This window comes from Heterocephalus glaber, unplaced genomic scaffold (genome assembly GCF_053883595.1).
Source record: "Heterocephalus glaber isolate CG9 unplaced genomic scaffold, H.glaber_assembly_v1.0 deba00001698, whole genome shotgun sequence".
In the NCBI taxonomy this organism is placed as follows: Eukaryota; Metazoa; Chordata; class Mammalia; order Rodentia; family Bathyergidae; genus Heterocephalus; species Heterocephalus glaber.
The window spans coordinates 1,492,355-1,504,988 of NW_028258419.1; the positions used below are offsets into that span (position 1 = coordinate 1,492,355).

Consider the following 12,634-nt stretch of genomic DNA (forward strand, 5'->3'; position numbering starts at 1 on the left):
TCATATGACCCTAGACACATGCCCTGTTATCCCAGTATCTCAGAAGTAATAAGAATTCTTTTAAGGCTCCTTATCTAAAGATAGACAGGACTTTTGCCCAGGACTTACCCCACAGAATAAGACAACTATTGTATTTTGATTGGAAAGCATCTTCCTATTCATATCCCTTTAAACAAGGTCTTCAAGGCCAAGCACTTTTCAGTGATACAAAGGCCATGAGTACTCCTCTTTCCTGCCACAGGATGAGGAGGACTTTAAGACAGTGATTTTGGAGGGATTGGAGATGGCCAAGGATCAGTTGAGGGTGGCTGTTTGATGCTTGTGATACAGCAGTAAAAGCTGTCACATCTGGACCCAATAGTGAAACACAAAACCCAAGTTTGCATTTCATCAAGTACAAGAGAGGTAAACAGGAAGGAAGTCTTTCTCCACATGTAGACTGGGAAGTCAAATGAGAAGTTATTTGCATAGAAACATATTTGAGGGCAAGGTATAATTCTGAGTAAAAAAACACCATAATCACTGAAACAACTGTGCTCTTCATGGTCAAGAGCTTGGGGGAAAACATCCCTGTCTTAAGGCACTTCTTGATAGGTAATATAAATGAAAGGTTAAACCATGGTTGTCTTACATTTGTAAATTAGCTATATAGAAGGTGTAAGTATAAAATTCATTTTCCTTCAGGAATAAATTCATCTCTGTATACCCTTTGATACACACAATGGAATTGCAGTTTGATTTAGAGGAATAGAAGTGGTACGGTCAGCCAGTACTTGACTAACATTAGTTAATGATTTGAAAGCCACTCAAAGATCTCCCACTAAAGCCAGTGTCATAGTTAAGAGAATGGAGATGCCTTTGAATTATACTATAATCTAGATCAGAATTTAAATAATTACTAAGAAACTGATAGCTGAGTTTGTTTTTGGTTTTTTGGCTACAGATAAAGAATTAAATGACCTTTATTGTTTTCTTGTGGAGTCTCCTGTTTTTTAAATCTATATTCTTTTTTTCTTTTTTTGTTTTTGAGACAGGGTCTTGCTATGCAGTTCAGGCAGGCCTTGAATTCACTATGTAGCCCAAGCTGGCCTCAAACTCACAGCAATCCTCCTGCCTCAGCCTCCTGAGTGCTGGGACTACAGGTGTGCACCAACACATCCAGCTAAGTCTATGTTCTTAACATATGACTTTACAATATGCAAACAGAGCTGGGGCTGTAGCTTAGTGGTTGAGTGCATGTTTAACATGCATAAGATCCTGGGTTTGATCCCTAGCACCACACACACACACGCATGCACACACACACACACAAGCAAGCAAGCCTTGAGGTCACAAGAATTTTACATCTTTCTCTACAAAGATACGGGTGATATTACAATATTAGGTAAACAATGAAAGTTTCTCTACAACATCTGATCTTAGAAGAGAAATTCCATTTGTGAATGAAGTAATTCTCCTTCCTAAGTCTAAGTGAATGATTTTTTTCTCTTTAGTTCATTGTTTTACATTACCTTTACTGTGTTGTTGTAGCTATGATTTTGCTCAAGTACAAACATCTATAAATTTCTCTAAAAGGCCATATATATCTATATATCTACATATAGATATCTATATATCTACATATAGATATACAGATATTATATAAAGCCAACTGAATTACAGATATATATATATATATAAAGCCAACTGAATTACAGATATATATAATTCAGTTGGCTTTATTTTCTTTTAGACAAAGTCTTGCTATGTAGTCCAGGCTAGCCTTGAATTTGCTATGTAGCCCCGGCTGGGGTGGAACTCATAATCCTTCTGCTTCAGTCTTCTGAGTGCTGGGAATAAAGGTATGCAGCTCTATGCCCAGCTGGTTTTTTAAACTAGCTTTTAAAACAGAAATTATTGGTCCTTGTATTTAGTTGACAGTTTACAAAATATATTCTTATTTGACTCTCCTCTGCTAGTAGATAGGTTAGATTTTCCTGTTTCATTAGTGAGGGACTTTTATGTCCTCCCCAAGGATGCAACACAGTAAGTAAATGACAGAGCCAAACACTAACCGTGTTGTTTAGCAAAACCCACAAGCAACAGCAGTGTCTCCTGAGGGATCCCTTTTCTGTGTGGTACAATACTGATACTGTATTATTACTTTGGGACAATTATCCACTTTTGGACCCTGCTATAATCTTGTGGCAAGTTTAGGCCATTTAGCTAAATGTATGACGCTCACTGCCCTTTTCTAATTCTTTTATAATCATTTGTGACCTAGTCCTTGGTGGGAGTCCAGAAGTCAAGGAGCTGGTTATTTTTCTGACTCCTTATCACTGTCTAGAAGAAATTCTGCTAACTAAACTTACCTGTGCACTATGGTTGGAAATTACTACATCAGGGGTGTCAGACCCCTATACATAAAAGCAGCAAGTGGCACCAAAAGGCCTTAGAAGCACTTAGCATCACTTGCATTTATTTCTTAACTCTGATTTCTGATGTTTATTATCTGTTTAATTTTGTTAATATAGTACACCTCTGATTCCTTTGTTTTCTACAGAAAAATCCAGAGGAAGACAACTCAGGGAGAACAGTGGGTTGGGAGCCTGGGCATTTGCTGTTCACCATCTGTACCATGCGCAGTATGGAACAGCTCCTGCCATTCTTCAATGTCCTCAGCCAGATCTTCAACAGCAAAGTCACAAGTCAGTGTGGAGGACACTCAGGGAGCCCTATCCTTTACTCAAACAGCTTCCCTAATAAGGGCATGAAACTGGAGAATGACAAACCGTTTTCCAGCAAAGCCAGGCAAAAAATAGAAGAGATGGTAGAAAAGGATTTTCTGGAAGGGGTGATAAAAACTTGAATACCGCCAGAGGTTTCATTGTAAAAATTATTTAAAATAAACACACTGCTCTGAGTTGTATAGTTTTTTTTCCTTTTTATATATGTAACAAAACACATTTTAGGTTGTATTTAAATATATGTAAATAAGAGCTAATGTCTGACTGTGGCCTACTCAAGTTTAAATATTGTTGGTTCATAATGATTATGGTGCCTATGAGAGATCTCTATATATATATCTAGTCCATTGTTTTACTGTCCCGAGTTGTCTTAAACATATGAAATACACACTGCACATCTTTTTCTATTGGTTTCAGGCTTGGTTTAATTTAGATTGGTTGGGGATTTTCTTCTTTACATTATTAACCATGTTCTAGTATCAGAATGGTTTGCCATCAGAAGTTTGGTAACATGAGATTTACTTCTTCCACATCCTTTCACTGAGAGTAGTGAAGAAAAACCGAAGCCGGAAATGTGTGGCTTCATAAGGACATCACAGTTACCTCCCCTTCAGTGTGGAGGAGAGACAGACCATCTCCTGGCTCACACCTTTGAATTCCTGATGATGCTAAGCAGACAGGTAAGTTATCTTATACTCAGGCTGATGATACAAAATTTGGTAGTATAAAGTCTTCTCCACCCTCCTCATTTTGTATCATGGATGGGGAAGGTTGTAAAGCAACACCTCAATTAGGTATTAGCCACAGCAGAAACATGACAAGAAGTTGGTAGTAAGATTTAATTTTCCAGCACTCTGAATGATTTTTCATATTGATGACTGAATCATATACTTAAGCCCCCAATATTTTATATCAGTGAGACTAAAATTAGAGGTAAACTTCCATAACAAGTATAAAAGACTTACCTATTTCTAAAAAAATATTCTAGTAGTGTTTAGGAAAAATAGATCGATCTACATACAATCCACTAAGGTGCATGTAAACATGATTATAAATGTCTTAGTACTGCCATTACTGTTACAGTTTTGTAAAAGCTTTTGAAAAATCCAGTTTTCAAAACATAAAAATTATCCTCAGAAACTTGGTGTGGGTCTTTCTCCAATTCCTCCAGCAAGCTGAAATACTGCCAAGCTTACTTCATGTGCAAGGCTATCTGCATTTTCTTGTGAATCTGCTTCTGCATACACTCGGATGACATCCTCTGTACCAGAGGGCCGGACAAATGCTCAGGAGAGCTTGTATTTCTTCACCAAGTCACTGATCACCTCCTGTAGTCCAGGCGGTGTAACCACCTGTCTTTCAGCATCTGTAGTGCTAATAACTCTCCTGTCTGCAACCTTCACTTTGAGTTGTCTGTTTGGAAGACTCATGTAGAGAGCACCCCACTGTTGTACAGTCAGGCCTTTCAGAGCCAGGATCGCCTCAATCACCAGCATGTCAGAAATGCCATCACCAGCTGCCTGGTTTAAACAAGTCAATAATATTTTCAAGCATTTTAGCAGCTTTTCCTTTATTATCTTCTAATTCGTTTGGTAGTTGTTTTATCTTCACTTCTACAGCTTTACTAAACAATGCTGTGCCATGCCCATTTGCTTCAAAATAAACTCCAATGTCAAACTCTTGAGCCTTGTGGTACAAATGTTTTACACCGTTTTAGTGCAGTAAACAGGTACCTTCATAACTTCTTGAAGATACCGTTTTGAACTTCCATTTGCATAGGCAGCTTGTATGACACCAATATTCAAACTTTCTCTAATCTCCAACAGGAGATCTTTAAGGAAACTGCTAAGTAACACTACCATCTTGTCTCCATCTATGAGATGAAACTGACCATCTTCATCCTGGTAGTAATACACAATTCTGTCTGCATCTCAATTGAAGGAACAGCATCTTTCATTAGACTTAATTTCCATTCCCTCTGGAGGTTTCTGATGGCTTTTCACAAAGTCAGCCCCACATAAATGGTTGAGCTTCCCTTTGGTCCCATCATTAAACAACTGAACTGATAGTCCCTGTGAGAAGTAGTGTTGCATTTCCTTTAGCTTCTGAGCCCCTATACCATTTGCACAGTCAACTTTAAGTGATCTATATTCATCTCCACTGCAAGGAGCCTGTTTGGTAAGTTCCACAAAAGCCAAAAGTTTCTGGTAGTAACCTTCTATGGTTGCCTTTCCATATCGGCCACTGGTGTTTCGACAGTACACCATGTAGTGCAGCTGTGGTGTTGTTAACAAGCTATAATCATGAAATTGACCTCCTAAAACAGTGACTCCATCTATTACAGATTGTGAAATTTTCTCACTGCTGGGCCTGGTATCTCTACCAATCACCACAAAGGCATCTTGCTGCAGATCCACAGCTTTGCTCTCACTGATGTCAACAAGCACTCTCTGCAGATCTTGCTCCTCAGCATTTGCCAGACATGTAGTGTGCTCCTCCCAGGATACTGCCAACATTGCACCCGAAGGATCAACCAATTTCACACCATTGTCTTCCTCAGGATTGTATGATGCCAAGGCCATGACTCCTATGGTGGCTTTCACCTGTTTTGACCTCAGGACTGCTAACAGTCCCATGCGGTACATGATATGATCAAGATGTTCTGCATTTGTTCGAAATCCAGCAGTCCCATATCGAAGAACAAGTCCACTGGGCTTGGCATGTAATGTTGAGTGGTTTGTAACAGCACCTGAATCCATGTCTCTACATGAAGACCCTCCCTCCTCCTCTGGGCCCAGGCTCAACACTGCAACCAGGACCACCAGACGAGAGCACTCCAGACACCCAGATGTGGCCTTGCATGTCTTCCTCAGTGAATCTGTTATTTGTGCACAAGGCGGCTATTGATTTTTAAGTGTTCACCTTGTATCCAGCTACTCTACTGAAACTATCAATTAAGTCTAGAAGTCTTTTTGTGGAGTTTTTTGGGTCTTCTATGCAGAGTATCATATAATCAGCAAATAATGACAGTTTAACTTCTTCATTTCCTATCTTTATTGCTTTTATTTCTTTCTCATGTCTAATTGCTGTGGCTAATGTTTCCAAAACTATATTGAACAGGAGTGTTGATAGTGGACATCCTTGCCTTGTTCTTGATTTTAGCATGAAAGTTTTCAGTTTGTGACCATTTAGTATGTGTTTAGTATGTGTTTAGTATGCTGTTGGTTTTTCATAGATAACCTTTATCAGATTGAGATATAGACAATCTATTCCAATTTTCTGTAGGGTTTTTATGATGAATGGGTGTTGAATTTTGTTGAATGCTTTTTCTGCATCTATTGAGATGATCATATGGTTTTTGTCCTTGGCTTTGTTAATATAATGTACATTTATTGATTTATGTATGTTGAAGCATCCTTGAATCTCTGGGATAAATCCAACTCGGTCAGGGTGTATGATCTTCTTGATGACCCTCTGTAGTCTGTTTGCCAGTATCTTATTGAGGTTTTTTGCATCTATGTTCATTAGAGAGATTGGCCTATAGTTCTCTCTTTTGATTGGGTCTTTCCCTGGTTTTGGAATCAAAGTCACACTTGCTTCCAGGAATGAATTCGTAAGTATTGCTTCCCTTTCAATTTCATAGAAAACTTTAAAAAGTAATGACAATAGTTCTTCTCTAAATGTGTTGTAGAAATCAGCAGTGAAGCCATCACTATATTGATGATCCTCTAGATTTCTGCTGGATCTGTTGTGACTTCAACTTTTTCATTCCTAATTGCATGGATTTGAGCCTTTTCTTTCCGTTTTTTGATAAGGTTGGATAAGGTTTTACCGATTTTGTTTATTCTTTTGAAAAACTAACTTTGATTCATTGATTTTTTTGTATCATTTTCTTAGTCTCCATTGCATTGATTTCTGCTCTGATCTTTATAATTTCCTCCCTTGTATGAGCTTTGGGTTTGTCTTGCTCTTCTTTTTCTAGGAGCTTAAGATTCACCATTAGGTTTTTTATTTGAGCTTGCTGTGTTTTCCTAGTGTGGGCATTCACTGCTATGAATTTCCCTCATAGAACTGCTTTCATTGTGTCCCATAAATTCCCATATGTTGTACTGGAATTATCATAAAATTATAAAAACTGTCTAATTTCTTCTTTAATTTCCTCTGTGACCCATTGGTTCTTCAGGAGAATGTTATTCAATTTCCATGTGTTTGTGAAGTTCTTGCGGTTTCTTATGCTATTGATTTTCAGTTTACTTGCACTATGTTCTGATAATGTACATGGGATAACTTCAGTTCCTTTGAATTTACTTAAACATGTTCTATGAACTAGTATGTAGTCTATTTTGGATAATGACCCATGTGCAGCTGAAAAGAATGTATATTCTGATTTTGTGGGGTGGAACACTCTGTAGACGTCTATTAAGTCCATTTGTTCAAACGCTTGGTTCAGTTCTAGTATTTCATTGTTGATTTTTTGTCTAAATGATCTGTCTATTTATGACAGTGGGGTATTGAGGTCCTCCACTACAATATTATTAGTGCTTATTTGGTTTTTCATGTCCATTAATATTTGTTTTGTATAGTTGGGGGCATTCGTATTTGGTGCATATATATGTATGATTGTCATCTCTTCCTCTTGGATTGTTCCCTTCACAAGGATGTACTGACCTTCTTTGTCTCTCTTAATTAGTTTTGGTTTGAAATCTACTTTGTCTGCAAATAAGATAGCTACCACTACTTTTTTCTGGGTTCCTGTCACATGTGGGCATCCTTTTACTTTCTGTCTATGAATTTCTTTGTGAACTAAGTGGGTTTCTTGTATACAGCATATTGTTAGATTTTGCTTCTTAATCCATTCTGCCATTCTGTTTCTTTTGATTGGTGAATTGAGGCCGTTAACATTGATGGTTACAATTGATATGTATTGACTTATTCTTGTCATGTTATTTTCCTGCTGCTGTCTCTTTTATTTTTCCCCCTCTTCCTTTAATTTCTTGCCTTGCCTGGTAGATTTGCTCTATTGGGCCTTATGGAGTTGTGACCTTCATTTTCTTTTTCTAGGGTATTGTTTAGAATTGTTTGGAGTGCTAGTTTGGTATTCATGAAATTTCTTAGGTGTTCTTTGTCATGAAAGTATCTTATTTCCCCATCAATTTTGAAAGATACTTTTGCAGGATACACCAGTCTGGGTTGGAGGATGTTTTCTTTTAGGGTTTGAAATACCTCACTCCAGGCTCTCCTTGACTTGATGGTTTGTGTTGAAAAGTCTGCTGTGATTCTGATAGGCTTTCCTTTGCACATGATTTGTTTCTTTTCTCTAACTGCTTGTAGTATTTTGTTCTTCTGTTGAGTTTCTGGGATCTTGATTATTATATGTCTAGGTGTAGATTTTTTTTGATCATGGCTAGTTGGAGACCTATATCCCTCACTTATCTGAATGTCAAATTCTTTTGCTCTGTTTGGGAAGTTTTCTGTCATTAGTTCTGTGAACAGATTCTTTTATGTCATTTGTACTTTCTCCTGCTTTTTCATGAACTACTACCAGTCTTATATCATTCTTCTTTGTGTCATGTAGGAGCTGTTGGATTGATTTCTCATGGTCCCTTACTATTTTTAAGAGATCTCACTTTTCATGGTCACTAACTGCCATCCTGTCTCCCATACCTGATATTCTCTCTTCAGATTGGCTCAGTCTGCTGTGTATACTTTCAATAGAGATTTTAATTTCCTGAATATCTGTTTGAGTCTGTTTCATGGATTCCATTTCTTTCATATGTTGGGGATTCATGGTTTCCATTTCTTTCCTAGGCTGGTCATTCATGGCTTCCATCATGGTCCTGAACTCATCTATTTTTTTTTTATCTGTTTCTATTCTAGATTCTCTAATCATGTCTTTTATTCTGGTCACTATCTCTGTAGTTATCTGGGAAATTATTTCTGTTTTGAATTTTTCTAGAGCCTCATTCATCTGTTTTGTTACTTCCTGTGCTATCAGTTCAGGGTGTCCAAGTGGTTGATTATTAGATTTTTCCACCTTGTTTTCCCCAGTATTTGCCTTTGGTGAGCTGGAAGACTGGGTTTGTACCTTGCTTAAATGTCTTCTCATTTCTATTTTTGTTGTCAGTACTCTCCTTGGTTTAGTTCCTGGGTTGATACTTTCATATTGCTTATTGTAAGTATCTTTGTTGTTCGTATTTAGAACCCTTATTGGATGATTGCTTCTCAGAGATGTCTTCCAGATATAGCTGGTCTTTAGGTTTTCAGCCTCTAATGACTCTGGGGCAATCTCATTTTTATCACACCAGGAAGGATAACTGATTAGATCAATCACCACACCTCAGCCAAAGTGATACAATCAGCAACAACAATAGTATCAAGCATAGCTTAGAAAATGACAATTTGTGGTAGTTATTAATCTATAACCTTTAACCATGTAAATTAAATCAAAATTGAGGACTAGCCCAAAATATGTTTATAGTGAATCAACTCTTTAATATAGAAAATTAACCTTCAGGATGGGGACATACAAGGAGTAAGGCACTCTCTCTTTTGTTCACTTCTGCTCTATCTTTTGCAGCTCAGCACAATGGACTTTATGACCCCCTATTCCTCTGTGGTGTAGATCCAGGTACAGGCAGAGCCAGAAGGCCAGAAGTGGGGACGAGGCATGCTGGGGTGGTGCCACGGGTGCCCACATGGCTCTGCTCCTCACTGGTCTGCTCATTGCTGAGAGGCCCAGATGGAGGTGGGGCAAAGCCAGTGGCTCCAACTGGCTCTGCTCCTCATCAGTCTGCTCATGGTTAGGATTTCATTTTTGACCATTTAGTATGGTACTGGCTGTTGGTTTTTCATACATGGCTTTTACCAGTTTTAGATAGAGACCATCTATTCTAATTTTCGGTAGAGTTTTTGTCATGAATTTGTGTTTGGTTTTGTTGAACACTTTTTCTGCATCTATTGAGATGATTATATGGTTTTTGTCCTTGGCTCTGCTAATATACTTCATTACATTTATTTATTTGTGTATGTTAAACCATCCCTGCATCCCTGTGATGAATCCTGCTTAGTCAGGGTGGATGATCTTCTTGATGATCTTCTGCATTCTGTTTTCCAGTATCTTATTGAGGAATTTTGCATCTATGTACATTAGTGAGATTGGCCTATAGTTCTCTTTTTCAGTTGGGTCTTTCTCTGATTTGGAATCAGGTGATGCTTGCTTCCAGGAATGAATTTGGGAATATTGCTTCCCTTTCAATTTCATTGAAGAGTTTAAACAGTCGTAGCAATAGTTCCTCTCTGAATGTCTTGTAGAATTCACCAGTGAATTTGTTCCAGTTGGATCTGCCCAGCGTCAGTGGCCCCACGTGTGTTGGGCTGGAGAGTGGGCATGAGACCCACCACTCAGGGCTGTGAGTCTGTGCGGTCTGGAGTGCAGAGGTCCCCTGTGGCCTCCAGGACATCACCATGCCTAAAGCACCAAAGGGAAAAAGCACAGAAAAAAAATCACCCACCCATATAGTAGAAAAGCTGCTCAAATTACAAAAGAGGCCCACAAACAAGAAAAGAAGGAAAAATTGAAGAATGAAAAGGCTTTACATCTCAACCTTATTGGTGAAAAACTGCAGTGGTTTCAAAATGAGCTGGATTCCCAAAATATGAGATATTCAAAAAAGACACTTGTGAATTAATTGAAAGGTATTTAAATTGATTCAGCAGTGAGCTGGAGCAGATTGAGTTATACAACAGCACCAAGGACAGGCAGGGAAGGCACCACCAAGCCTGGGCGACAGTCATCAAGCAGATGATGGAGAGTGAATGACAGCAATATGAAGGCTACGGCCTTTAGATTCCAGACATTTTACATGCAAGTAGTCTGAAAACCTTTAGGGAATGGGATTTGGATCTGAAGAAATTGCCAAACATTAAAATGAGAACACTTTGTGCGAATGATGCAGTTGCTAAGACGCATAAGAAGAAAACTCAGAATTTAACTATAGACAAAGCTTTAGGGCAATTGGAACTAAAAGGCAAATGAAGTGACTCGGATGAAGAAATGACTCCTGTGGCCTAATTGTCCTTACTTGAGTTGAAAATAAGTAATACAAGAACTTTAAGTCACACTCATTACTCATGAGAAATAATTATCTAGTATTTTCTGTTTAACTAATTCTCTCTTGTAATGTGAATCACATTTGCAGTTTCAAATATGGTATTGTAATTTTTATTTAAAAATGAAAGTTGTGCTTCATTTATATTAAGTTGCTAAAATAGAAGATATATTCTGTTTTTCATTACTATAACAAAATACCAGAGTCTGGATAACATAAAAGAAGTTTATTTAGCTCATGGTTTTGGAGGCTGAATGTCTAGACAGCACAGTGCTGGCTCTGGTGAGGCCTCCTCTTGTTGCTACATGTCATGGTGCATGGTTATCACAGTGGTGGGAGGGCACAAGAGAGGGAAAGATCACATGGCAAGACAGGAAGCCAGAAAATGGAAGGGTCCCATAATGACATCCCACCAGGCCCTATGTCTTAAAGGCCCAAGAGAATTAAATGATTTCAGGTTAGCTCCATTTGATTATTATATTATTTTCTGCTTTCTCATTGTGAAAAGTGATAGGTTTTATTCAGACCTAAAATTTAGAGTACTAATGATTATAATTGTTACTTCTGAGATACATTACTTAAATTAATATGTTAAACATATTTCAAGTACCATGACAAACATGAATATTCTAGAATTTTGCTCGTCAAATAATTTACTAAATGCTAATATATGTCAGTCAGTCTTTTAAAGGATGCAAGTATAAGTTTTCAAGAAAAGGGAAAAATAATTCTGTGTGAGATTAACTAGGTATCAACTAAATTGTTAACATTTTATACAAAGTGTTACAACTTTTATACTTCTGAAAATTAAAAATAAAGTTTATTTCTATAAGAATTCACCAGTGAAGCCATCAGGACCCAGGCTTTTCTTCATTGGTAATTTTTAATTACATTTTCAATTTCATTGATTGATATTGGGTTGTTTAGAAATTTTAGGTCTTTGTTCAACTTTGGTAATTCATATGTATCCAGAAACCTGTCCATTTCTTCTGTGTTTTCAATTTACTGGAGTATATCTACTCTTCTCAGAGTAGATTTTGATGATCCTCTGGATTTCTGCTGGGTCCATTGTAATTTCACCTTTTTCATTCCTAATTGCATGGATTTGGCCTTTTCTTTGCTTTTTTGATTAGGTTGGCTAAGGGTTTGTCAGTTTTGTTTATTCTTTTGCAGAACCAACTCTTCACTTCATTGATTTTTTGTCTCCATTGCATTGATTTCTGCTCTGATCTTTATAATTTCCTCCCTTGTATGAGCTTTGGGTTGTCCTGTTTTTCTTTTTCTAGAAGTTTGATGTTCAGCATCAGGTTTTTTAATTGTGCTTGCTGTGTTTTCCTAATATGAGTATTAACTGCTATGAATTTCCCTCGTAAGACAGCTTTCATTGTGTTTCATAGATTCTGATGTATTGGTATTGTCATTTAATTGTAGAAACTGTCTGATTTCTTCTTTAATTTCCTCTGTGGCCCATTGGTTGTTCAGGAGTGTGTTGTTAAATTTTCATATGTTTACAAAATTCTTGTGGTTTCTTTTGCAATTGATCTCCAATTTCATCACATTATGGTGGGATAATATGGGAATAACTTCAATTCCTTTGCACCTACTTAAACATGTTCTATGAGCAAGAATGTGATCTATTTTGAAGAATGACCTGTGTGCAGCTGAAAACAATGTATATTCTGATTTTTGTGGGGTGAAACACTCTGTAAACATCTGTTAAGTCCATTTGTTCAAGACTTTGATTGAGTTCTAGTATTTTGCTGTTTATTGGTTGTCTAGTTGATCTATCTATTTGTGACA

At 37.4% G+C, this 12,634-nt stretch overlaps 2 pseudogenes; one reads left to right on the forward strand and one right to left on the reverse strand.

Annotated features, from left to right (window-relative positions):
- Positions 1-1,717: 1,717 nt before the first annotated feature.
- On the reverse strand, positions 1,718-10,266 carry LOC147821776 (phosphoacetylglucosamine mutase pseudogene; annotated as a pseudogene).
- LOC101724793 (translation machinery-associated protein 16 pseudogene) lies at positions 10,191-10,797 on the forward strand (annotated as a pseudogene).
- The last annotated feature ends 1,837 nt before the right edge of the window (positions 10,798-12,634 follow it).